At 46.1% G+C, this 27,574-nt stretch overlaps 1 protein-coding gene across 6 annotated transcripts in view; it reads left to right on the top strand.

The window, feature by feature from the left end:
- Positions 1–5,086: 5,086 nt before the first annotated feature.
- COL22A1 (collagen type XXII alpha 1 chain) overlaps positions 5,087–27,574 on the top strand; it is a 336,676-nt gene continuing 314,188 nt past the window's right edge. For all 6 annotated transcript variants that reach the window (XM_054499251.2, XM_063669105.1, XM_063669106.1 and 3 more), the window contains exon 1: positions 5,087–5,517. The gene's annotated coding sequence lies outside the window, so the exon portion shown is untranslated. The remainder of the gene's footprint in view (positions 5,518–27,574) is intronic.

Below are 27,574 nucleotides of genomic sequence, written 5' to 3'. Positions count from 1 at the left end.
AGCAGAGAGAAAGGTTTGGGAGCCAGTGCTGTGTGTGCGCCCCCAGTCCTGCCACCTCCCTAAAGCTTGTGCACTCAGGTGTGAAGGCAGGTGCTGTGGGGTGGGGAGGAGCCCACCTGTCTACACAGGCTCACCTGTGCTTCTCCAACCGGTGGAGGCATTTATCCCTGTTTCCCGGCAGCAGCAGATGGGAACGCTGGGTATTGAGGGGTTGCCTGGAATGGGGTGTGTGGTGGGGAAGATCTAGCCCTGTCCACCATGGTGGGTGGTTCAGATAGAGGCAGTCCCAGCTCAGGCTGGGAGCTGCAGGGAGCGGCACGTGCTGGGCCGTGGATAGTGGCAGTGCAGGAGCTCGTGGTGGAGAGCAAATTCTGTTCCCAGAGCCAGGACCTGTGCTAGATCACAAAGGCCATCAGAAAGGAGAAGCTGTTTTGGGGACCCTATTGTGGCTGCCCCTCAAATATGCCAAGCTCATTTCCTCAGTGAAGACTTTGCCCTGGCTGTTCCACCCTGGCACACTCCCTTTCAGTCCTCCCCGTGTCGTCTGCCCTCATTTCATTTACATCTCTATTGAAAGGACACCTCCCCCAAGAGGCCTTCCCAGACTCTGCCCCCACCTTGTCTAAAACAGGAGCAACCCAAGGCATCTCTGTTTAACCCTGTTCCTTGTAACTATCTGGATGTCCATGACACAATGGTTTGTATAATCACTATCACCCCCACGGGTGGTACACAAGCCCCGTGAAGTTCCCGTTAGTTCCTCTTGTTGTCATATCCCCTGTGCCTGGCACATGTTAAATGACCACCACGGAGCCTGCTCCTCTCCAGCCATTGCTATGGCGCCCTGCATCCAGGGATAAAGCAGGCGGTGTGGGAAGCGAAAGAGCTGGCACTAGGCTGTAATGCTTTGGGGTCTATGGTAAACTGAACTCTAGCCTTCAAAGATGCTCAGGTTCAAAATCCTGTGAATATGCGTGTTCCTTTACATGGTGAAAGGAACTTTGCAGGTGACAGTGAGTGATCTTGAGATGGGGTATGCTCCTGGGTCATCTGGTGAGCCCAATCTCATCACCAGGGTTTTTATAAGAAGGGGGGAGATGGAGATGTGGCTGCAGTGGTGGGAGCTCTGGCAACAGAAGCAAGAAGTCGCAGTGATGTAGGGAGGGGCCACAAGGAAAGGAAAGTGGGGAAATTCTAGAAGCTGGGCTGGGCACGGTGGCTCATGCCTGTAATCCCAGCAATTTGGGAGGCCGAGGTGGGCAGATCACCTGAGGTCAGGAGTTCAAGGCCAGCCCGGCCAACATGGTGAAACCCCGCCTATAATAAAAATACAAAAATTAGCTGGGAGTGGGGGCAGGTGCCTGTAATCCCAGCTACTTAGGAGGCTGAGGCAGGAGAATCACTTGAACCTGGGATGTGGAGACTGCAGTGAGCCGAGATCGCACCGTTACACTCCAGCCTCAGTGACAGACTGAGACTCCATCTCAAAAAAATAAAAAAATAAAAAAATAAAACAAAAGCAAATTCTAGAAGTTGGAAGAGAGGCAAGGAACAAATTCTCCCTTGTATCCTCCAGGAAGAACTCAGCCCTGCCAACACCTTGTTAACCCTGTAGGACTCATTTTGGGCTCCTGACCTCCAGAACTGCAAGATAATACGTTTATGTTGTTTCAAGCACACAAGTTTGGGGTAATTCTTTATGGTAGCAACTGAAAATGAAAACAAGGCCCAAGACTGCTCACTGTGGGTCCCCACCTGGGAGTCACACAGGGACAACTTTCTTCTTCTCACTGTGAAACCAGAGGTGAAACTCTCACAGAGATAGGCGATTTGAGAGCAGCTAGCAGATTCCCAGGTATTGTAACTTTGGCCAATGAAGGTAGCTTGGGTCAAAAAGAGCAGCTCAGTTGTGAAGAGGTCCTGTGGGAATCCACCTGGGCTTCACAGCCAAGTCCCTACCACCACCTTCCAGCCCACCAAGGAGTCCTAGAAAAACTGTAGAGAGGACTTCTGCAGAGGGTTTTTTTTTTTTTTTTTTTTTTTGAGACCGAATCTTGCTCTGTCACCCAGGCTGGAGTGCAGTGGCGCAATCTCGCTCACTGCAAGCTCCGCCTCCCGGGTTCATGCCATTCTCCTGCCTCAGCCTCCCGAGTAGCTGGGACTACAGGCGCCTGCCACCACGCCCCGCTAATTTTTTTTTTTTTTTTGTATTTTTAGTAGAGACGGGGTTTCACCATGTTAGCCAGGATGGTCTTGATCTCCTGACCTCGTGATCCACCCGCCTCGGCCTCCCAAAGTGCTAGGATTACAGGCGTGAGCCGCTGTGCCCGGCAGGGATTTTTTTTAACTGGGCAGTTGGGAGCTCAGAGCCCTTGAGATTCCATTAGCCTTGGTAGGGTGCCTGCAGTCCAGTTGCTGGAACAGTGACTGATGTATATTTCCTTGGTTTTAAAAGCTGATTCTGTCCCTCCAGACTTTTGTGTCCTTTAGGGTCTAGATTATATTCTATCCGGCTTTGCACTCCCAGTGTCTGACATTAGTAGGTTCTTAACAAATGTTAAATGGGAAAAAAAAGCCCTTGGGGTCACGCATGGCTGGAACTTCAATTTCCCTTCTGATCTCCCTTTTCTTTACAGACTTCATTTCACCTGTGTCAACAATTATGGGCTGGTGAGGCTCTACCTTGAACCTGGAGATGATGCTAGTTCTCTCTCTCTCTCTGACGTTCCAGAACTTATTCAACCAAGTAGTCTCCCAGCTCACCTCCCCTACAACCTCGCAACTGTGCTGCTGGCAGCAGGCTCTGCAAGGCCCTGCCTTGGCCATGACCCTGCCCGTCTATGGCACTTTTGTGACTCCTGGTCCCCAGGACCAAGTCTATCCCCTCAGCAGACCTTGCCAGCCCCCTCATCTGTACCCTACTCCCCACTCAGCCTTGTCCCTGGCCATGGCCCTCCACAGGTCCCAGGGCACAAGGGACTCGACTCTCCACAGGCTCAAGTCTTTCCCTCTGCCTGGTGAGCTCCCAATTCCCCTTCCAGCCCTGACTCCAGGGCCTCCTCTTCTGCATGGTGGCTTTGCCCATTCTTCAGTCTTCCACCTGCTCAGCACACCTCTCCTTAGCCCTGAATATAGGGTTTGCACCCCTCACTTTGTTCTCTGACTCATCTTTTTTTTCTTCATAGCACTTATTATAACTCATTATAATTTAATGTTGTGGTCTTATCCCTCTTTTCTGTCTGTGTTCCCACTAGTGTTACCGGAAAAGGATCCCAATCCAGACTCCAGGAGAAGAATTCAAGGCAAGTTCATAAAGTGAAAGCAAATTTATTAGGGAAGTAAAGAAACAAAAGGATGGCTATTCCAGGCAGGGCAGTGGCACGGTCTGCTTGACCAGATATGCTTATAGTTCTTTCTTGATTATACGCTAAACAAGAGGTGGATTATTCGTGAGTTTTCTGGGAAAGGGTAGGGGATTTCCCAGAACTGAGGGAAACTTTTAGACCACATAGGGTAGCTTCTGGACGTTGTCATGACATTTGTAACCTGTCATTGCACTGGTGGGAATGTCTATTAGCATGGTAATGCATTATAATTAGCATATAATGAGCAGTGAGAATGACCAGAGGTCACCATCTTGGTTTGGTGGGTTTTGGCCAGCCTCTTTATTGCATCCTGTTTTATCGGTGGGGTCTTTATGGCCTGTGTCTTGTACCTACCTCCTATCTCATTCTGTGACAAGAACGCCAAACCTGCTGGAAATGCAGCTCAGTAGGTCTCAGCCTCATTTTACCCAGCCCCTATTCGAGATGGAGTTGCTCTGGTTCAATGCCTCTGACACTAGTATGCCCAGAGGCACACGCGCTGGGCTCTCGCAGGTGCAATCACTCTCTTCTCTGCGTCCCACCCTCCTGGTAACTGACAAGCAAGGCACTCATCTCAGCCCCTCACCTTTCAAGTGATAGGGCCAGCCCTCTCCTCTACTTGATGGGCACCTGACATGGTGCGGGTGGTGGCGTTCAGTCAACATGTGACATGAATTTCCACAAGAGTGGATGGAAAACAAGACCGGAGAGGGAGGAAGCAGCTGGATTTTTGAGAGCTCCCTGGGTCACAGAGGAGCCCGATACTGCCTGTTTATGAAATCGTTGCTACCCAGCAGGCAACCAAATAAAGACACCCCAGAGTTTAGGAGACAGATTGGGAGTTGGGGGTGGGGGAGGTCACACGGATTAAGCCATGTTCTCATCTAGTTCAAAATACTCCTGCCTGGCCCATTTTTAGGAACAGTGCTCAGAAAGAAAAAGTAGAAGGGTGCCCTGGGCCTGCACCTGTTCATGGTCTGCCTTTGGGGGCTGGGAAGCCCATTAGCCAGGCGAGTGTCCTCATCAGGCCAACGTGGGCCCATATCCCTGCTCTGCTGGGGGCGCTGGCAGACTATAAAGGCTCTCTCCGAGGCTTCACTGTCCTCATCCCAAAAATAAGGGCGCGATGCCCCTGTCCTCAGAGCTGAAGTCACAGCCAGTGAACAGGGCTGCCTGTAGGTGGAGCCCCCGGCACAGAGGGGTGCGGGTTACCTGCTCTCACCTGCTCAGACAGGAGGGGGCCTCTCAGATCTGGACCAAGAGCCAAGCACGCCCCCTCCCCAGGCCCCCTGGTGGCGCCAAACTTCCCAAAGTTTCGGGCAGCTGCGGCATTAGTCGGTGGTCTATTTCAGACCCGCTGGAAAAGGGAGCAGAGTATCAGTGAAGTCTATAATTGGACAGAAAGTTGTCAGCCCCTCTTTTGGGCTTCCCAGCGCAGCCTAGTTACTGCCTGGACCCTAACGCTGTCCAGTCCCCCACAGCCCTCCCGAGGTCCCTGCCCACCTTTCCCCGCAGCCCCTCGCCACTGTCCGGGACCTCGTCGGCCTCTCTCGTTTTCTCTGGGGTCCGCCCCTGCACCTCCGGCCCCTCCCCGCTCCCAGCCCCCTGATTTTCCTCCTCCTTCGCGGCTTGGCCCCCGCCCGCTCCCGCCCCGAGCGCCTAGGCCCGCCCCCGCCCCAGCTCCTCCCCAGCCCCGCGCTCTTAGCCGGGGAATCCCAGCGCTGAGGCCAGTTTGCCCCTGTGGAGGCTCCAGACAGCTTTGTTCCTGGGCAGCGGCGGGGCTGGCCGAGGCTGCGGCATTTCTCCCCAAGGAAGTGTCTTCCCCGCTTTCCCTATTCTTCTGTTTCTCACACACTTTCTATCTCATTCTGTAACTTTCAAGCCTTTCCTTCTAACTGTATGTATTTAGTTACTTGTTTTCAAGCTGGTTCCCTCTCTGGCCCCCTGGCCTGGGGAAAGCCTCCACACTGACTGCGAGTCTTGTTTAGAGTCTGAGTTTGTGAGATTATTGCGGGGAGAGTGGGCGAGTGGCTGACAGGTGACCCCCAGGAGGAGGCTTCCTGGGGCTGGTGTCTTCTCCCAGCTGCTGCTTCCAGTGGGCCTGGGCCCAGGACTGGACCTCCGCTGGCACTCCTGAGTGCCTCCCTGCCAGGTAAGACCCGGGTTCTCTTCTTTGCTGCAGTGCTGAAGGTCACAGACTTCAGCTGACGCCCATCTTCCCAGATGACAGTGAGGGACGACAGGCGGGGGGTGGATGCGGGCTGGGGAGATGTTCTCTCCAAATACAGACGCGTTTCCTTCTGAAGCCTGAGCACACTTCGCTCTTTAGGGAGTGACTGTAGTTGGAAGCAGATGTGTCTGTGCCTTGACTTAACTTCAGAGTAAAATAGCGGCAAATCCGTGAGAACACACCTGTTTGATTCTAGCTGAGCAGCCAGGAGCTCAGCGATGGCCGCCGAGAGTCAAATGCGAGAGCTCGTTTTCAGGTTACTATAATACTTTAAAGTAGTTGAGATGTACCAGCTCTTTAAACTTTCAAGTAAGAAGTTCGCAGTAAAAGGAGAAAAAGATGCGGGGGAAATGGAGCAGGGGGTGGGGAAAGAATAGTCTTCTTTTGGTTTTACATTTACTGTCGAGGAACTTAGCTTTCTTGATCTAAATTTGGATCTGGTTTGTATTTGAGCATTTTATCCCACCTCTCCCAGCCTTCTCTAGGTCAGAGAGGTGTTTTTGTCCTTCCCTCAACCCCTGCGTATCATGTTCTGTAGCAGACCAGAGTTTCATGTGGCACTTTATTGAGCACAATTTGAATTAGTTGTGTTATTGGAAAATGACTCCTCACTTCTCCACACTCAAGGCAAGACTCAGGGATGACGGGTGGACATGCTTATCAAGCATCTGCAGAAGGAGGCACCACCTGCCGGCCTGTCCCAGAGCTGTGTGCTGGGTCCCCCTCCTCAGAACTTCATTCCACGACTTGTCATCTTCCAGAGCCCCATCCTGACACTTTTTTTTTTTTTTTTTTTTTGAGACGGAGTTTCACTCTTGCTTCCCAGGCTGGAGTGCAATGGTGCGAGGTGCAGTCTCGGCTCACTGTGACCTCTGCCTCCTGGGTTCAAGCAATTCTCCTCCTGACTCAGCCTCCTGAGTAGCTAGGATTACAGGCATGAGCCACCATGCCCGGCTAATTTTGTATTTTTAGTAGAGACGGGGTTTCTCCATGTTGGTCAGACTGGTCTCGAACTCCCGACCTCAGGTGATCCGCCCACCTTGGCCTCCCAAAATGCTGGGATTACAGGCGTGAGCCACCGCACCTGGGCCCATGCCGACACTTCTATGTCTACATGGGTCCTTCTCACTCCTAATCTGTCTCTCATTGATGATTTCTACCAGGCAAATCATGGAAAGCTGAAGGCCACATCTTCAGACTCCTCCTGGTTGAGTTCAGAGTTTCCAGGAAAATTTGGAATTGCAGGATTTCATTTTTGTTAGAGGCCTGCTGCGTGGGGTACGCTGCCCAGCTGCATGCAAGTTGCAGTTAAGGGTGTGAGCTTTGCTGCTAGTCTTGTCTTCCAGTGCTAACTCTGTTGTTGCTCTCTCTGGCTGCCCTGGGTCAAGCGGCTATCCTCAGTGAGCCTCAATTTTCTCTTTTGCCAGTGGAGCTGATGGAAGAGATAGGGATAGATAACACGAGAGGCATCTGGTACGTGGTGAGCATGCAATATATCTTAGTTTGCTTCTGTTTCACAAACCTGGGGAGCTTCAGCAGGAAGCACCCCCACCTCATTCTAGATTTCCTTGTCGCTGTGCTACTGAGGCACTGCGCAACTGTGGGAAATGGTCACTTTGATATGTTGGGCCTGTCTTATTAGACAAGATGTTGCATCCAATGAGAATTTTCTTTCCTGGGGTCCAGGAGTGGCTCCCAGGGATCCATGCATCCTTTAAAATGTTTGGGGCAGAAGTTTGTGTCTGGTTTTTCTGTGGTTTGGTCAAACTTTCATCGGATTCACAAAAGGTTTTATACCTACAAAATGATTAAGTAAATGGCCCCTAGATGGATGCAGTCCGCAGACAGTTTTAAGGCTTGTGTAGTTTCAGTTATTGCCAACATAAAATGATCAGGAGATTTCATGTTACAAATCTTAGTCTCTGGCTTCTCTTTTGGCTTGAATCCCTGCAAGGCTGTCCATGGCTGGGATGAAGATTAGCCATCCACTTTAGACAAGGCATGTGCTCTCTGGTCATCCGCTGTCATCTGTGTGACCTGCAGGGCCTCTGAAGACCTGGGAGCTTGTTTGCTCTGAGTTAGAAGATCAGGGTTATCTCTCTCTGATTTTATTGTAAGAGGGTCACAGATAAGTGGAAGTGCATTTAGAGGAGACAAATGGCTTTCCTGGGAATAGAAGTCATAGCTTATGTGGAAGGATACTACCATAGGAAGGTCTTCTAGTGCAGAGAAGACGGTGGCCCCAGCCCTTTGGAGGGCTGCCCTGTAGAAGAGGCAGCTGGTCTGCTGTCTTGGTCCCCAGAGGGTCCAGCTAAAAGGTTGAGTAGAAGAGCTTCACTGGATGTTGGATTCCAGTTCAGTTGGAAGCCTTTCCGAAGACAAGAGGGATTGATTCATTAGGGAGTGAGTCCCCCACTATAGGAGGCATTCAAACAGATGGGATGGCTGTTGTAAGGCTGATCTAAACCTGGAATGCTTGAGCTAGGTAAGCTTTTAAGGTCCTTCCTAGCTTGAGATACTGTAATTACCAAGCACTTCCCTTCCAGCCTTAATAGTCTGCTAGTTCCCTCCTGCATCCCTCTCTTCCTTCGAAGGTGCTTATGATGTTTTTGATAGAGGTCAACACGGGTGGTGTGGTTACTATGGGCCAGGACCATGGACTACGTGTGTGTCATTCATATCTCAGTTTTAGAAACAAGGAAATGAATGATCACAGTTTGAATGATTTACCTGGGGATAGGCAGAGGGAATAAAGAGGAAGCAGGATTCGAAGCTCATTTTTGTTTCAATTAAGGCCTTTTTGCACATGCTGGGAATGATGCAGGCCTTCCAAAGAAAACCAGAAAATGAGAAAGGCCCACAGGAATGTTTTAGGGTAGGAAAGGATTTTAGGGTAGGGTAGGAAAGGATTTTTTTTTTTAGCCAATCCCCTATTCAAGAATTCAAGACATATTTATCAGGTTACCAGATAAAGACAACTGCAAAATCGAAGAAGACCAAGCCCAAGTAAGATGGGAAAAGTGTCATTATCCCATTTCACAGACCAGGAAACAGAGAGAGTTCTGGAAAGTGGGAATGACTTGCCAGATCTGCATTTTGAGACAGAACTGAGTCTCAAACATAGGTCTCATGAGGCACCAGGACACAGAGGGATTGACCTTTCACTCTTCCCACCTAGGATCCAGCATTTGTGTGTGCCTGTGTGGTTCTGTGTGTACATATGTATGTGCATATATGTGTCTGTGTGGGTGTGTGTGTGTTGAGGGGAAGAATTGTTGTCAGAGACAACCAGCCCAAGGCCAGGTGGCCAGACTGACATCTCTTTGCACTTTGCCTGAGGCCAGCATAAGGTTTGTTGAATCAATGAGTGAGTGAATACATGGCTACATGAATGAATAATTGAATGAATGAATCATATGACATGACCATTCTTCAGCTTTCTTATTTAGTAAAGTCAGCCCCTTGCTTTGTGGTGTTACTGAGTTTCGTTTTGTATTGCTTCTTCACATTCCTGCAAGCAGATGGACCATGATAGGTGAACCAGTCCCTGCCTGCTGCTGCAGTGAGCATTTTTGTTTGTGACAAGATTTCCCCCATTTGGCAATGACGTATCTCAGATTATTCTTAAGGAGTAGGATTTCTGGGTCACAGGGCATTGGTATTTTGATGGTTCTCAGGACTTATTGGTTATTAGGAGCACTCATGAGAGGCTGAAAGCAGGGCTAACATCCTGGCACAAGCAAAGGGAAGTCCTGGCAGATACTCAGAGAGTGTTTGAGGGTGGCCTTGCCAGCCCATTGTGGTCACGAAGATGCCCTGCTGGAAGCAACTCAGAGGCCTCCTGGGACAAACTCAGCCATGTTACCTCCCTCCTGCTGTCCACTTGCCTTAACTTGTACACTCCCAGTTACTAAAAGCTCACTACTAGTTAACCCTGGCTGTGTTCTGATGGGTATCTTCAGTTTTTTTTTAAGTTTGGCTTATAGTAAAATTTTTTTAAAAAATCAGAATTGATACCATCTCTTGGTTGAAACTGTATCCTAAGGAGAAGCTTTTCCTTTAACTGCACACTGGCAGGTCCAGGCCAATTGGAGCTGGCCTCGCCTGCCCCGTGGCTGAGTTGTCAGGGATACAGTCTGCTCTTGATGCTATAAAGACAAAAAAAGAAAAAAAAAAAAAAAAAGGCAAGTCAACCACAAGGATAAATAAGGAAAAATTAAACAAAATCTCATTTAAAAAATTGAGTATAAAACTTCACTTATGCAAGATGAATAAGTTCTGGAGGTCTGCTCTATAACATTGTGCCAATATGTAGCAACATTGTGTTGTAAACTTTATTAGGAGAGTAGATCTCATGTTAAGTGTTATTACTATAATAAAACAAAATAAAACACAGGTACAAATAAAACAGCCACAAGCTTCGTTGTGATTATACATTAAGGGTGATCACATATAGTTTTGCCAAATAATTATGACTATGATAGGCCCTTTGCATCTGCAGGCTGCAGTACGTCTATCACAGGCAGCTTGTCCAGTTTCCTCATCTGTTGACTGGATTCTATTACCTTTCTCCCAGGTTCTTGCCCACCTTCTTGCACACCTCCAGGGGCAGACGGATTGCTACCTCCTAAGGCAACCTCCAGTGCATTGTTGGATATCTGGTTTAAAATTCTTCCTCTTATTCAAATGAAAGCGCTCTCTCTGCCACTGCCATCTGTCTGATCTTATTCTATCTTTTTGGGGGTACTTAGAATAAATTAGATCTTTTTTCCTATGACAGATTTTGAGCTCTGTAAAAGCAAAAATAATATGCCCCCTGACCCCATGTGAGATTGAGTGCCAATTGGTGCCAGGCGGTATGTGAAATATTATCACATAGATCCTTTCCTCCTGTGAATTAACTATGCTGTTACCCCCTTTACGGATGGACACATTGAGGCTTAGGAACATTCGGTCCCTTAGCTAGTAAATGGCAGAACTGGGATTTAAACTTATGTCTTGGTACAAAGCCTATGCTCTTAACAAAAATTATAGACTGCCATAAGTGAATAAGATAAATGTACATAATTGATATGAGAAAGCAGATGTACTATCTGGGCAATTTTTTCTTTGTTATTCCTTGTTAGAATGTTTTAAATTTAAAAAGTAACAAAAGCATGTTTTTACAAGTGCAGCAGTATCTGCAACTCTCCTGAGTTCTTATTCCCCAACTTAACCAATAGTAACATTCTGGCTCATATTCTTTCACAACTGATGTGTATCCAAACATCTACGTCAATCAAAATCCAGCATTTGAACAGTGTGGGAACAACAGCTAACACATATTTAAAAACATGGGCATCTAGCACAGTGTCTGGCTCTTAGGAGGTACTGCATAAATGATTGAGAGGTTGAACTGTCATATTTTATTTTGCCTGGTTTAATGCTTGCTGTGGACCCAGTGGGAAGTGGTGCTGTGGTCCCCACTGTTTGTGGCATGAATGAGCCTTTGTGTGGGGGAGTGGGGAGGGAGGGAGAACAGAAAGAAATGTCTGCGTGGACGGACAGGTGTTACGATTTGAGTGTGTCTCCTCAAAGTTCATGTGCTGGGAACTTCATCCCCAGTGCAGCAGTGTTGGGAGATGTGGCCTAATAAGAGGTGATTGGGTCATGAGGGCAGACCCCTCATGGAAGGTCTACTATTGCTGTTATAGGAACAGGTTAGTTCTTGTGCGAGTGGGTTGTTATAAGATGAATTTGGCCTCTGGGTCCTCTCTCTGTTTTATATGCGTGCTTCTGCCTTCTGCTGTGGGGTTACCCTCGCTGGATGCCTGTGCCATGCACTGGGATTTCCCAGCCTGTAGAGCTGTGAGGCAAATGCATCTCTTCTTTTAATAAATTGCCTAGTCTATATTATTAAAAGAGAATCATTTTCAGTGCTTCTGTCTTAAGACAGTGGGCTAAGACAATGGGCAAGTGAGCAGATTAATGAAAGAATGAATGAGAAAGTAAATAGATGATAGGATAAATGTATGAATGAGTGAGTTAGTGGATTAATTTGCATCAACAAATTTGATCAGCTATTCCTGGATGGTTTTTCAGATCAAGGAGAAAGAAGGTTGGATTGCAGTAGTCCTTTGCTCAGATGGAACCTTTCAAGAGGTTTTTCTTGTACCCTTCCTGCTGAATTCTCCCACCAATAAATGCTCACACTATTTAAAAGCCTGAATTTGCTAGACACTGCACAGCACGAGGGTAATGAGCAGAGCTCCTTCCCACAGCTTGTAGGGGAGTAATCCTGGAAGCTCCTGTTCAGCTTTGGTTCTGAAGCCCCACCACAGTGGAGCCAAAGCCACAGGCTCTCCTAGGAAACAAGCTGGAGAGCCCCACACTGTGATGGAGAAATATCTTTTGGTCCCTCTGTGTTGGGCACATTTGTGAGTCAATTCCCGGGGAGGAGAGCATCCCACAAAGCCTCCATTCCTGGCCCCTCCCTGGTACACACCTCACCTCTGTGTGCTCTTATCCACAGAGTAGCCAGGTCCTGGTAGCATCTAGGTCATTTCTTGGAAGAAAAGAAATGTCGTTGGTGATTAGTCAAAGAAAGTCTGTCTTGCCCTGGTGTGGTGGCTGACGCCTGTAGTCCCGGCACTTAGGGAGGCCGAGGCGGAAGGATTATTTGAGGTCAGGAGTTCGAGACCAGCCTGGCCAACATGGCAAAACCCTGTCTCTACTAAAAATACAAAAATTAGCTGGGTATGGTGGCGGGTACCTGTAATCCCAGCTACTTGGGAGGCTAAGGCAAGAGAATTGCTTGAATCCAGGAGGTGAAGGTTACAGTGAGCTGAGATCATACCATTGCACTCCAGCCTGGGTGACAGAGCCAGACTCTGTCTCAAAAAAAAAAAAAAAAAAGAAAGTCAGTCTTGTGTCAATCTACATGTTTTCTATCTTCTCAGAAAGTAAAAGTTTCAATTAAAAAATACAAGAAAGACCTCCCTCTTACTAAGTTAAATATGGCATTGAACACCCAGTTGAGACACTTCAACTCATTTATTTGTTTCTCTCTGTTACACTGTTACATGACACTGCTCTGTGCCCATCATTGTTCCAGGCACAGAGGAAGAGAGACTAGACACATGATGTTTAAGTTTAAGCAGCTCAGTTGAGAAGACAGACCAATATGTAGGTAATTTTTTTTTTTTGAGACAGAGTCATGCTCTGTCGCCCAGGCTGGAGTGCAGTGGCAACATCTCCGCTCACTGCAAGCTCCGCCTCCTGGGTTCACTCCATTCTCCTGCCTCAGCCTCCCGAGTAGCTGGGACTACAGGCGCCCACCACCATGCCCGGCTAATTTTTTGTATTTTTAGTAGAGACAGGGTTTCACTGTGTTAGCCAGGACGGTCTCAATCTCCTGACCTCGTGATCCGCCCGCCTCGGCCTCCCAAAGTGCTGGGATTACAGGCATGAGCCACCGCACCCGGCCAGTAGGTAATTTTTAATATTACTTGTAGAGTGCTAAAATCCATGAGTCTGTGGGAGCCCCTAAGGAATATAGTGGAACACTCCCTGCCTGGGATATCAGCGAAGTCTTCACTGAGGAGAAGGCACATAAACTGTGTTTTGAAGGATGAATAGGAGTCTGCCTGGCAAGAAAAATAAATTCTCTCTGAGGTAATGACACAGACAATGTCAGGAGTTAAGAAAAGAAAATGCAGGTGTTCGAGGAAAGGAGAGGAGTCTTTGAGGTTGAAGAATAAGGTTCATGAGGTGAAATGTGAGGTGAGGCATCAGGTTGAGAAAGGCCTTGAGGGGCCAAGAGGAGGCTTTAAGCTGGGAGAGAACATGAACGAAACTGTCTTGTCCGATAACGTGGATGTTTAGGGTGAGTGAGGTCCTTTGCAAGTTCACAGAGTACAGTAAAGGGGAATTTATAATCTGGCACAGAGGGAGGGGTCTCACTCTCAGAATGGAAGCTCCTCAGAGGTTGTGTGGAGTGTGTCCCCCAGGGGCAGAAATGGGAGCTTGGCTTAGGGACTGCAGGGTCTCTTAAGGTAGGAGCTCTAAACGGCCTGATTGCCTGAGGTTTCCCGGTATGAAACAGAGCTCTAAACTGGGAAAGGGGACCTAGGGCCCAGTCTGAGCTCAGCCACTGGCCTTCCCTTCAGCTAAGACAGGCAGCATCTTGGAAGTTCCAACACTTTAGAATTCTGAGATGCACTTACCGTCTTGCAAAGTAGTGAGTTTCTGGTTCCTGGAGATATCCAAGTTTAAATGAGTGTATAAGGGGTATCTAGAGGGGATTCGAGCACGGGCTAATGGAGGGTGTTGGGGTAGATCACTCCCTCTGATAGTTTTCTGAGTGGAATTTATATGGTGGTGCAAAAAGTATTGTGAGTGTGAAGGAAGCACTGAAAAAGATTCTTTGGTAATGACAGCTTTCTTTTATCAAGTGCTTATAGTTTGTCATGTATCTAATCTAGCTGTCTATCCATCCATCCATCCATCTATCTATTGATATATATTTTTAATGCTGCTATTGACTGGGGACTCAGCAACTGATGAAGTAGATTAGTACCCCCCTTTTACAGATGAGGCACCCGAGGCTTAGAGGGATACTAGCTGAGGCCACATGGCTGGAGAGTGGTGGAGACAGAAGCCAGGCTCAAGTCTGTGGGGCCTCATGGTCCCTGGCCCTCCCACTGTGCCATCTCACATCTCAAAGGGGAGGTGCTGCATGTGGCTTCTCATTATTCTCTCCCAGAAAAAGGGGAGCCTGCTGGGATGGCACCTCCAAAATCAGTGTGGATGCTGGTGCACTATTTATACATATTGCTTCACCAGACCAGACGCTGCTCAAAATAAATTAAACAGAAATATCTTTCTGTGTCCTCAAGACTCTGTAATCTGAGACAATTTCTTGTGAAATGAACTGAGACAGTGTACTCAGTGGGGGGCTGGCGGGGGGAGAGAAAAAAATTGGGAAGAATTCAATACTTAAAACATGAAAGAAATAAAAATGGGGTTATTACAGCTCTACCACATTTGAAGAAATGAATAAAACAATAAAGAGTGGTTAAGGTTTGCTTGTACTGATGGGTGAGGCAGGCTGAGGGGAGGCTGAGAAGGGCTGTCCTGTCCTCCTGTGTGCCACCTCCCATCTGTGCCACGTCTTCAACCCCATAGACCCAGGGAGGCTGCAGGGGTTGGGCTGGTTGGGGGCAGGCAGGTGGTAAGGGTGTGTGCGTGGGGGGTCTCTGGATGGCTTTTGGAAGCTGGTCGTTGGAGAGGGAAGTTGAATGGGGGGTAATTCTGGAAAAGCATATCTAAACTGAGTTGTCAATCAAAGATAAAAGGAGAGGAAGAGAAAACAAGATATAGAGCCCAGAAAGCGGTTTAAGAAGCAGGGACTCCCTGTGTGAACTCCGCAATGAGGTGGCGGTGTCTGCTGGGCCCTGCTAAGAGCAGCAAGTGCCTCTCTGTGGTTTTGAAGTGGAAGAACTCCAGCTCAAATTAGCTTAAGCTTAAAAAGCAGGGATAGGGAAATATTTGTCTCGTGCAACACAGTAGCTCTGGGTACCTCTGGACTTTGGACAAATCTGGGTGCAGGGGCTCCAGGGATTCATCTTATCTTGTTCTCGGTGTCCAGTGTGCATCAGGATCCCCACACACTGGCACATGGCCATCAGCCCCCCAAACTCAGCAGCTCCAGCAGACGTGCGCCTCTTTACCCAGAAACCCTAGCAGAGGGCCTGGGGATGCTTGGCTCTTGTCAAATTCCAGCATCCGGGGGATGTGGGGCCCAAGTCAGCTCATTCTGGTCCCCTGCCACCTCCTAGCTGAAAAAGCAGGGTATACTTCCATGAACCCCGTCAACTGATAGTAGGAGAGAGGTTTTTACTGAAAGCAAAAGACTGGCTCTGCTCTCTGAAGGAGGGAGGCTTGGAAGACAAAAGCAATTGTGGGCCCAGATAGAAAACAATCACTGGTGTCAGGAGCCAAGCGGGGCGCCAGGTGAAAGCCATCTGGGGGCCTGCCTCTAGACGCTGTTTCTGTTCTGCACAACAGGTTGAGGTTCCCGCTCTTTCCAACTCCACTTAAAGCCCATTAGACCTTTATGGGATGCAACATATGATTTAAAATGTATGAGCATGTTTGCTACATGTTACCCCAAGCATAAAACTCAAACCACAACATTGAAGGCTCCCCAGTCTGCCCCGAGCTGTCCCTTTCCATGGTTATTTCTGTTTCCTTCAGGAAGCCGCTGGTGATCCTGGGGTCGGGTGGCCCAGAATGTGAATCCAGCCTCTTTCATTTAATAGCCACATGAGCTGGAACAATGTCCTGGCCTCAGGGTTTCAGTCTGTGAAAGGGACAGTAACTCAGCACATCAGGCTATGGTGGGGATCCCATGTGACTGAGTAGACACATGTCCCTGCTCCGTATTTGGAGTTGATGCTCAATAATGCATAAGTTAATTCCTGGATAAATCCGTTCATATGAGGACGGCTACAGACCTTGAGACAATTCGCAATAGGGAGGGAGCATTTTTCTTATTCACGTGTCAGGCCTGCCAGTCTGATCCGTGGGTGATTAGTGGTATTAGGGATAAAGTAACCACCCTTGAACAACCAGGGGTGGACGACCATGAAAACGTTTCATGTTTCCATGATCCCTGAGACCAATCACGTTTGGTGAAAGCCTCCTGTCCTGTGCCTTCACAAGCCTTGACCCCATCCCACAACTTCCTGTCCACTTTCAGGCATAACAGAGACCAGCCCAGTCAGTTCTAGTGTGTATATATATATATGTGTGTGTGTGTGTATATAAATATATGTGTGTGTATATATATATGTGTGTATATATGTGTATATATACACGTATATACACATGTATATATACGTATATGTGTATATATACGTATATACGTGTATATATGTGTATATGTGTGTATATATGTGTGTATATATGTATATATACATATATACATATATACACATATATACACACATACACATATATGTGTATATATACACATATATACACATATATGTGTGTATATATCCATATATATACACATATATACACATATATGTGTGTGTATATATATACATATATACACACATATATACACATATATGTGTGTGTATATATACATATATACACACACATATATACATATATACACATGTGTGTATATATGTATATACATATATATGTGTATATATGTATATACATATATATGTGTATATATGTATATACATATATATGTGTATATATGTATATACATATATATGTGTATATATATATATATAATTTTTTTTTTTGAGATGGAGTCTTGCTCTGTCACCCAGGCTGGAGTGCAGTGGTGTGATCTCAGCTCACTGCAACCTCTACCTCCCAGGTTCACGCCATTCTCCTGCCTCAGCCTCCTGAGCAGCTGGGACTACAGGTGCCCACCACCACGCCTGGCTAATTTTTTTTGTTTCTGTATTTTTTAGTAGAGATGGGGTTTCACCATGTTAGGCAGGATGGTCTTGATCTCCTGACCTCATGATCCGCCCACCTCAGCCTTCCAAAGTGCTGGGATTACAGGCGTGAGCCACCATGCCCGACCTGTCAGTTCTAGTATAAAAGTGCAGGCCTACATCGCAGTGAAGTTCTCTGCCCTCCCATCAGAGCCAATGCCAAGCTGTTGTCCTGTGGGACCTGGCTGGGGCCTTTTCTCTGTTCCTCTCTCTTTCTCTGGAGGGATGAGGTAAGCATAGAGGGAAAGGAGAGGGGCAGTGGCCTCTGCTTTGATGGTCGTGGTAGTAGCTCCTCTGGCCACCTTTGCCATGAAAGCTTCATTGTGTTTCTGGCATCCACGTGGTGCCTCTCTCATGGAGCGCCTCACCTCTCCCACCTTGGGAGGTCTCATCTGGTGGGAACTCCCTTATGCCCCTTCCTCCCCTGCGCCTGCAGCATCCTTCACAGCGTCTTACAGCTGGACTCTCCCATTTGTGCAGTTATGTCTGCTGGGCACCAGCCCAGTAACTCAAGCCTCACCTCCTCCTGTGGTGTCCATTTGACTCATGGGGAGCTCGCTCACCATGTCTGGGGGAGCAGGGGAGTGCAGGTAGCCCCACCTTCCCCAGCACAGCCCCTCCCCCCATTGTCTTCTCCTTCGTTCACATAGGTCCAAGCAGACATGTAGTCAGGCGACAGCGGAGAGGTAGGTGCAAGCCAGCCCATGAAGGGCTGCAATGAGCACTCGGACTCTATCCAAAGGCGATGAGGGGTGCAGCAGGGTTTGTCCATGAGTCTAACGATCATATTTATGTGTTAGGCACCTCATTTGGGTCTTGTGAGGATGTGTAGGAAGTCCCAGTAAAGGCCAGGCATGGTGGCTCATGCCTGCAATCCTAGCACTTTGGGAGGCTGAGGCAGGCAGATTGCCTGAGCCCAGGAATTTGAGACCAGCCTAGGCAACATGGTGGAACCCTGTCTCTACAAAAAGTACAAAAATTAGCTGAGCATGTTGGTATGTACCTATAGTCTCAGCTACCTGGGAGGCTGAGGTGGGAGGATCACCAGAGCCTGGGAGGTAGAGGCTGCAGAGAGCTGTGATCACACCTCTGCACTCCAGCCTGGGCAACAGGAGTGGGACCCTTACAAAAAAAAAAAAAAAAAAAAAAAAAAAAAAAAAAAAAAAAAAATCCCTCCCAGGCTGGGTACAGTGGCTCACACCTGTAATCCCAGCACTTTGGGAGGCCAAGGTGGGCAGATCACTGAGGTCAGGAGTTCAAGACCAGCCTGGCCAACATAGTGAAACCCTATCTCTACTAAGAATGCACAAATTAGCTAGGCATGGTGGTAGGCGCCTGTAATCCCAGCTATTTGGGAGGCTGAGGTATGAAAATCACCTGAACCTAAGAGGCTGAGGTTGCAGTGACCTGAGATTGCACCACTGCACTCCAGCCTAGAGGATAGAGTGAGAGACTGTCTCAAAAAAAAAAAAAACAACACCAAAAAAAAACCTGCCAGTAATGAGTGGATCTGAGTCTGGAGGCCACGTCTGAGGCTGTTGGTGGCAGGGATTCAACAACTGCTGGAGGCTTTTCACTCCTCACCCCGTTCCCCTTTCCAAAATACTCCATCCCATTAATCAGATCTCGGTTCAAGTGTCCCCAACTAAGAGGAGTCTTTCCTTTTTTTTTTTTTTTTGAAAGCAATGGTGCTTTTAATGAAACTTCTTTCATATCTGTGAACATGCTAACTGTGAAGTAAATGCTTTTATTCTTTCCATAGGAAGTATTTCCAAACAATGTTTACAGTGTTATGGGTAATAAGATGCTGGACAGATGAGTAGCCAAAGAATATTATAAAACAACAAAATCTCATCAATGATATATCGAGGAGACTTTCCTTTTACAGCGTGTAAAAAATGTCCTACCCAAGTCACCTTCTATCACATGACCCTGTTTTTTTGTGTTCAAATCAACTATTACTCTCTAAAACCGTCTCCTTTATTTATTTGTTACTTTGTTTACTTTCTCCCTTCTCTAGAAACTAAGCTGGATGGAGGCAGGAACACTACTGTACCTGGTGATTAAGACAATGCCTGGCACACAGTCTGGGACTCAGTAAATCCTTGTTGAAGTAATTGATCAATGACTCTAAAGACCACAAAGCATTGTGAAAGAGTGGGCGATGGCTTTAGAATGAAAGTGGCCATTCAAGTCACTTGGAGCCCAGGTTTAAGACATCTTCATTGTCTCAAGAATACACAGATATGGCTTGAGTTTCATTTACAGTTTCTAGCAACTGGGAGAGAAACAGAAATGGCATGCAGCCTCTTCTTAAGGAAGTGATAAAAATAAAAAATATAACTGATAATATTTTTGAATTCCATAGCATAAAGGAGGTTCGGAAAACAGGTCTCACTTTTTCCATCTCCTCCTCCCATCATCTGAATCCTTCTGCAATTTGGCAGTGTAGGGCCGAAGCCAATTCCATTGAAATCACTGGGATGTCTGAGTGGACAGGAGGCAAAGACTGAATAGATGCTATTGCTCATTAGAAGGACAAAACACTCCTGATGGCCAGAGCTCTTTTTTATCTCCCCACCTGCAAGGCACCTGATCAAGCACTGACATTCTATAGAGTGACAGAGACCAAGCCTTCCTGGTTAAATGAAAAGAGCACAGAATCTAGGATCATAATGGCCTGAGACTAAATCCGTACTCTACCCCTTCCAGGCTGTATAGTCTTCGGCACGTTTTTTCACTGCCCAGAACGTGATGTTACTCAGCTGTAATAACTGCTTTGCTAGCCCCTTGTGAAGAAATAAAGCAATGCAGGAGCAACAGCCAGTACAGTCCTGGCTGCTATTTATTTATATCATCTGCATCATCATACCTTCACCATATCTGGTACCCTACGGTCTACTGGATCAGCTGCCATTTTTATTTATTTACTCATTTAACAAATATTTATTGAGCAACAACTTTGTGCCAATGGTAAGTGTCAGGGATCATGATAGGTAAGACCACTTTTGCTCATCAAGAAACTTATGACTCAGTGGCTCATGCTTATAATCCTAGCACTTTGGGAGGCCAAGGTGGGTGGATCACCTGGGGTCAGGGGTTTAAGACACGCCTGGCCAACATGGTGAAACCCCGTCTCTACTAAAAATACAAAAATTAGCCAGGCATGGTGACACATGCCTGTAATCCCAGTTACTCAGGAGGCTGAGGCAGTAGAATCACTTGAACCCAAGTGGTGGAGGCTGCAGTGAGCCAAGATTGTCCCACCGCACTCCAGACTGGCCCATAGAGTGAGACTCTGTCTCAAAAAAAAAAAAAATTATGACCCAATAGCAAAGACATATTAATGCATGCAAGTTCAAAATACGAAGCAGCATAATAACACAAGAATCTATTAACCAGTCAGCACTGACTGAACCCGTGAGGGTATTGTGTCTCACCATCCCTGGATTTTCTTGGCTAAGCCAGATCTTCTTATTTTCTGTCTCATGTCCCCATTTAAAGGTCCCAGGATTTTCTCAACCTGTTTTATCCATAAGGTGGCCCTGAGCGAATATACTCTCTGTATTCATGTCTGGCATGGTGAAAGGTGGCAGGGCATGGTTTGGGCACTTGTAGGACTCACATTGTGATTGGACAATACAATGGACAAAAATAAATGAAGGAAAAAGGGAGGGTAGAAAAAGGAGAAAGGGGAGACTAAAGAGGGGGAAGAGGAAGAAGAGGAGAGAAAGCAGCACGAGTGGTGTTAGAATAAGGAGTAACATATGGGATTGATGTGAGCAAGTCACATTTCTAATTTATCCTTGCACCTGCAGCATGTGGCTGAAGCTGTATCTAGAGCCAGGTGAAAGAAATGAGGAAAAATGGAAATAATCGTGACAAAGTATTAGGTTTTTTTGTATTTTTGTTTTCTTAAAAATGATGCTGCTTCCTTGAGGGGAATCTAGTGTAGAGGGAAACAAGAGCAAGGAAGGAGACCAGTTCAGAGGCTGTTGCTGTGTTCCAGGCAAGAGAGAAAGGAGGCTTGGTCTCCACCAGCAGGAGTGGAGAAGGGGAGGTATTGGCAGACCTGCGGTGTGCTGAGGTGGGAGATCTGACAGGGCTACAGAACGTATGTTCTATATGGGCAGTTAGCTAGGCAATGGCAACAAAGCTTGTCTTCAGGGGCCTCAGGGTAGTTTTTACTCTTAGGGACCCGTTTCACTAAGTTAGTCTTTGCTTTCCCTTCATCCTTGAGGGATATTTTTGCTGGATAGAAGATTGTGGGTTGGATGTAGGGTATGAGAGTTGAAGTAGCAAGTGTCTGAGGAATGCTCATCCCAATCCCATAACCTATGGTAAGAGACTTACGGACATTTAAGGCCAGATTATCAGGATGCAATCCATCCTGAGCTAGCTATTTTTTGGGGAGTGGTGGCGGAGAGTATGAAGGATGGAAATTTGTGATATCTCACTTTCCTTCTTGAATATTTCATTTTCATGTTTGCTAAGATAACCAAAGGGCTGCCAGGGTGTTTTCTGGAGAAGGCAGAAATTCACAACAATACTGGGATATGGATGGTGCAAGGAGCTTTGTCTTTCTGGGGATCTGTTTTATTGCGTATACCCAGATGAAGCAGAGGCTGCAGTTCTGTCCTTTAACTTGATTCCTATCTGCTATAGACTGAATGTGTCCCTCTGAAATTCATATATTGAAATCTAATTCCTAACGTAATGGCATGTGGAGGTGGGGCCTTTTGGAGGGCTTAGGTTATGAGTGCAGAGTCCTAATGGATGGGATTAGTGTTCTTATAAAAGAGGCCTGAGAGATCTCTCGCCCCATCTGCCATGTGAGGACACCATGAGAAGAGAGCCCTCTATGAATCAGAAGGCAAGCACTCGCCAGACACCCAGTCTGTGGGTGCCTTGGTCTTGTGCTTCTCAGCCTCCAGAACTGTGGGAAATACATTTCTGTTGTTTAAAAGCCACCCAGTCCATGGCAATTTTTTGCAGCAGCCCAAAAAAGACATGATCTGTAGTTCAGCCGTTTTTTTTTGTTGTTGTTGTTGTTGTTTTTCAGAATGAAGGAGAATTATCTTATTCAAAATCAGCTTGCACATCTGTTGAAGCTGTGAATTTGTGTGAAAGGGAAATCATTCATCAATTTCTTCACTGAGTTTTTATTAAACATATGCTCTATGGGCAGTTAGCTAGGCAATGGGAACAAAGCTTGTCTTCGGTGGCCTCAGGATGGCCTTCACTCTTAGGGACCCGTTTCACTAAGTTACTTATTATTAGTAGTATTATTATTACTTTGAGAGGAGTCTCGCTCTGTCACTAGGCTGGAGTGCAGTGGCATGATCTCAGCTCACTGCAACCTCTGCCTCCTGGGTTTAAGTGATTCTCCTGCCTCAGCCTCCTGAGTAGCTGTGATTACAGGCATGTGCCACCACGCCCAGTTAATGTTTGTATTTTTTTAAGTAGAGACAGGGTTTCACCATGTTGGCCAGGATGGTCTCAATCTCTTGACCTCGTGAATCGCCTGCCTCAGCCTCCCAAAGTGCTGGGATTACAAGTGTGAGCCACTGTACCTGGCCTAAGCTATTATTTGTGGAAGGGTCTGGCACAGTGCAGGGAGGGTAGTAAGGTAAATAGTAAATGTCTCCCTCCTTCTCCAGGCCTGGATTCATATCTTCTCTCTGTTACACACTGGCTATGTAACCTCAAAAAATGAATGATTTAGCCTCATGAGTCTTCCATTTCCTCGTCTATAAAACAGATAGGCAATGGAATGATAAGGCTGCCTTACAGTGATTGGCAAGGTTATGGAATGAAGTTACCTATGTAACTCACCTTGGGGGACTGAGGGGCCTGAATGGAATTTTTTTTTTTTATTTTGAGAAAGAGTCTCTGTCTGTCGCCCAGGCTGGAGTGCAGTGGCACAATCTTGGCTCACTGTAACCTCTGCCTCCCGAGTTCAAGTGATTCTCCTGCCTCAGCCCCCCAAGTAGCTGGGATTACAGGCACTCACCACCACGCTCAGCTAATTTTTGTATTTTTAGTAGAGACGGGGTTTCGTCATGTTAGCCAGGCTGGTCTGGAACTTCTGACCTCAGGTGATCTGCCTGCCTTGGCCTCCCAAAGTGTTGGGATTACAAGCATAAGCCACTGCGTCTGGCCTTGAATGGAATTTTAAACTTTCTCATGCACTTTGCTCTATATTGTGTGCTTCTTTTTAAGGGTTAAGTCTGCCAATGTATTATGTTTTCCTTTTATTCATTTACTTCCTCATTCCTTAGTTTCCCCTTTTGTGCCCTCTTGTGGATTACTTGAGCAATTTTTACAATTCCATTTTTATTTATTTATAATGTTTTTGAAAAAATATCTTTATTGAGTATTTTTTAGTGGTTGCTTCTAGGTACTGCAATGCATATAGAGAACATGAGTCAACTGGTATGGACGTTTTACCACTTTGAGTTAAGTGTAGAAACCTTACTTTCATTTAGGTCCCTTTACCCTTTCCCCCTTTAAAATACAAATAACGTATTTAGAATTTCCTCTCTACACACTGAACACCATATCAGATGATGCTATAACTTTTGCTTAGTCATCAAATATTTTTTTTTAAAACTCATGAAAAGTAGACTCTATTATATATGTCCTTATTTTTACCCATGTTAAAGTCTCCACCTGTTTCTCTCATTTCCTTTTCTGTTTAGGAAGCTTCCTTTAGCAGTTCTTCAAAGGTAAGCCTGTGAGTGGCAAATTCTCTTAGTTTTCCTTCTTATGAGATTATCTTTGCTTCCCCTGTATCCCTGAGTTTGCTGGATATAAGATTGTGGGTTGACAGTTCTCTTTCAGCACTTGAAGAATGTTGTGCCATTTCCCCCTGGTTTCTTGGTTTCAAGTAAGAAATTGGCTGTCACTTGTGTTTCCACTATAGACAATGTGTCACTTCTCCTAGATTCTTTCAATATTTTTTACTTGTCTTTATTTGGTTTTCAGAAGTTTGATTATGATGTATTTGAGCACAAATTTCTTTGGGTTTATTCTGTTTGGGGATAAATAGGATCTATAGCTTCTAGGATCTCAGCAAGTTTGAGAATTTACCATCCATTATTTCTTTTAAGTTTTTGAGCTCCATACTCTTTCTTCTCTCCCTGGATTGCTGTGATATGAAAGTTATATATATTGCTATTATTTATAGATTCCTGAGGCTCTGCTCACTTTTTTTTTCCAGTCTGTTTTCTTGCTGTTGCTCAGATTGGGTAAATTCTATTGGTCTGTTGTTTCAGTTTGCTGATTTTTTAGTCAGTTGTCTCATTTCCAGTTTAGTTTTAGGCCTGCTGTATGTTTTCTAAATGTTGTTATTGTATTTTTTTTAGTTCTTAAATTACTTTTTGTTTCTGTTTTACATCTCCTATTTTTTGCTGAGAGTTTCTATTTTTTCATTTGTTTCAAGAGTGTTTGTTATGGTTTATTGAAGCATTTCTATGACTTCTGCTTTAAAAATATTTGTGACAAATTTTGGGTTATTTCAGCATTGGAATCAGTTGATTGAATTTTCTCATTCAAGCTGTAATTGCCCTGGTTCTTGGCATAATGAGTTACTTTCAGTTGTATCCTCGACACTAGCCATTATTCTGAGAAACTCTGGATCCTATTTAATTTTATTGTTTAGTGAACAGTCACCTCATTTTGGTATAGTAATATGGCCTAGGTGAGGATAGATGTTCAGCTCCTGGCTGAGCCTTGTTTATACCACCCCAGAAAAATACAGTTTTTTTTTCTTTTCTTTTTTTTTTTTTTTTTTTTTTTTTTTAAGAGAAAGGTTCTTGCTCTGTTGCTCTGTTGTCCAGGCTGGAGTGCAGTGGTGTGATCATAGCTCACTGCAGCTTCAATATCCTGGGTTCAAGCAATCCTTTTGCCTCCACCTCCTGAGTAGCTGGGACTACAGGCATGTACCACTACACCAAGCTAACCAGGTTTTTTGTTTGTTTGTTTTTTAAGGTAAAAATACACCATACAATACTCTTTACCATAAAAGTCACACGTAACTATTGGATCAGGGGAAGAAAACTGAAAATACAGAAGTACTGTAGCATGCTCACTTATATTACAAAGTGTAGTAATTGAAAGTGAAGCTGACACTAAGGTCAGAGATGGGACATATGGGGCTTCTCTCCCTCCTCTGACTCTTGCCTAAACACTGATACCACTGAAAGCTCTGTTGTCTATTCTTCTATACTTTTCCAGGAATATCTCCAGCTCCAGTTTCTCTTCTGAGCTGTAGACTCAAGTGTCCATCTGCCTTTGATCTCTCCTTCTGACTGTTTTACAGGTGCCTCAAATTTACCTCAGTATTTCCAGCCTGCATTCTTCATCTGGTCCCCTCACTGATTGGCTCCCTGATGCTCAAACTGGAAATCTGGGCTTGCTTCCAGATGTTCTTCTCCCTCAATCTCGTGCTCCCTGCCAGTCACCCGTGTCATAGAATCTGCAGCTGGACCACTTTGCCCATGGCTGTGTTATGGAAGGTTGTTGGGATTTCTGTTTGAATTGTTGCACTAGAACTCCTCATTGGTCTCTGTAATCCATCCTTGTCAACAGAGTTTCCTAAATCACATTGATATATGCCACTCACATGCATGTAAACATCCACTGGCCCCAGGGGCTATCCAAGCATGTCTGAACCTTTTCTCTGGGTCACTGCACAAGTCTCTAGGCTTTCTTGTTAATATTCTTTCCTTACACTTGAATGCCTTCCTCCCCATGAATTCCTACCTTCTGCTCCAGCCTGAATTTTCATTGTTTTCTGCATCTTTTCCTCCAAACTACTGTGCTCCTTGGCTCATTCTATGAGTAATAATAGATGGAAGGTGGGCTATTCCTAGTGAAGGCAGCCCTTGTCCTTTTGCCTACTTCCCACTCATCTTTCCAGACTCAGCTCAGGCATCACCTCCTCCAGGAAGCCTTCCCTGACCTCCCAGGCCCAGGTTAGGTGCTTGTCCACTCAGCTCCCATGACACTATGTCCACTAATCATATGGAAATATAAGCATTTACTTCCTTGTCTGTCCATTAGGCTGCAAGCTCCTTGGACAAAGTGTAATGTAAAATGCCTACATGCATTTAGGGCATGATTGAGTTACAGACTAAAACAATGAAATACACATTACCCCTATGCAGTCAACATCAACCGAGTTCTCTGAATTGCTCAGATGAACACATCTCCCCTTGATAGCAAATTTTTACAGTAATGGAAATCTTTTACTTTACAAAAATGATCACATCCATTGTCTCATGTAATCTCTTTCACATATTGCTGAAGTAGGAGATATTGTTCCCATTTTATAGTTGAGGAAACTAACGATTGGAAAGTAATAAAAGTAGTGTGGCTTAAGCACCATCTATGTCCAGGTACATTTTAGGCTTTTTATATATAGTAACTCATTTAATTAAACCCAACAAACCTGTGAGATAAGTGTTTTAATCCCCACTTCATACATCAAAATGTTGACATCCAGAGTGGTTTAGTGAATTCCCCTAGTTTGCACAGCTAGTAAGCAGCATAATTGGAATTTGAACACAGGGATGCTGATTGAAAAGCTTAGTCATTATGCTAGCTGCCCCAAGAGTATTCAGACACCTGTGACAGTGTCTGGTCTGGCGTGGAGAAAGTACTCAGTCTGTATTTGTTGACTGAAGAGGACTTGCTCCAAGCTCCACAGAGTTGAATTTCAAATCCGGGATGTAGGTAAGCTTGGTTGGGCTCCCAGGCAGCCCTCTTAAGACAGGAGCCACCTGGTTCTATCTTCCCCTCTCTGACCAGCAAGTGCAGTTTGCATCACAGACAGCTCAGCAGGACTGAGCCAGTTGTTCCAAGCTGGGTCTGTGATAGAAGGACACAGCTCAGTGGTCTGGACACAGACATACTATGCTCTTATGTCCCAACCAGATTCCTGCCCAGAACATTGCCCATCACCCCAGCAACACATCAGCAGTGCCTCATTCCCCCAGCCCCCACCCTCAATGGGTAGAGGCCAGACCCTCTGACTCAGACAGAGCTCGAACTCTGCCCAGGCTGCCCTAGCAATCTGCCGAATCTCATTTTCTCTCTCTAAATTGCTTTCTGCTCAGTGTTCTTCCTCCCCCCTCCTCTGGGTCCCTGAATGGGAATGCTGGTTACTATGGCAATGGGCTGGCTTGTGGAAGGAACTCAGCTCACTAAATTAATTGCTGGACTTTTGGGAGACTAATGGCAGAGCTCTGCCTCCCAGGGACAGGGGTGTGGCCTACAGCCTGCCAGCTTGGCAGCTAACCCCTGAAAACAGCTCAGGGCTGGGTGAGAGAGAGAAGGTGGAATAAGCTTGCTGGGGCTGCAACCTGAGATGGGTTGGGGAGTGTGGAGGTTCCAGAAACCTCATGTTTGGTGAACACCTACTCTTGTGCCAGGGCCTGTGCTGCAGGATTTGCAGAAATCATTTCCTG

Source organism: Pongo pygmaeus, chromosome 7, assembly GCF_028885625.2.
Source record: "Pongo pygmaeus isolate AG05252 chromosome 7, NHGRI_mPonPyg2-v2.0_pri, whole genome shotgun sequence".
NCBI classification, from domain to species: Eukaryota; Metazoa; Chordata; class Mammalia; order Primates; family Hominidae; genus Pongo; species Pongo pygmaeus.
The sequence above is the reverse complement of the archived record's forward strand: the minus strand, read 5'-3'. Positions and strand labels throughout refer to the sequence as shown.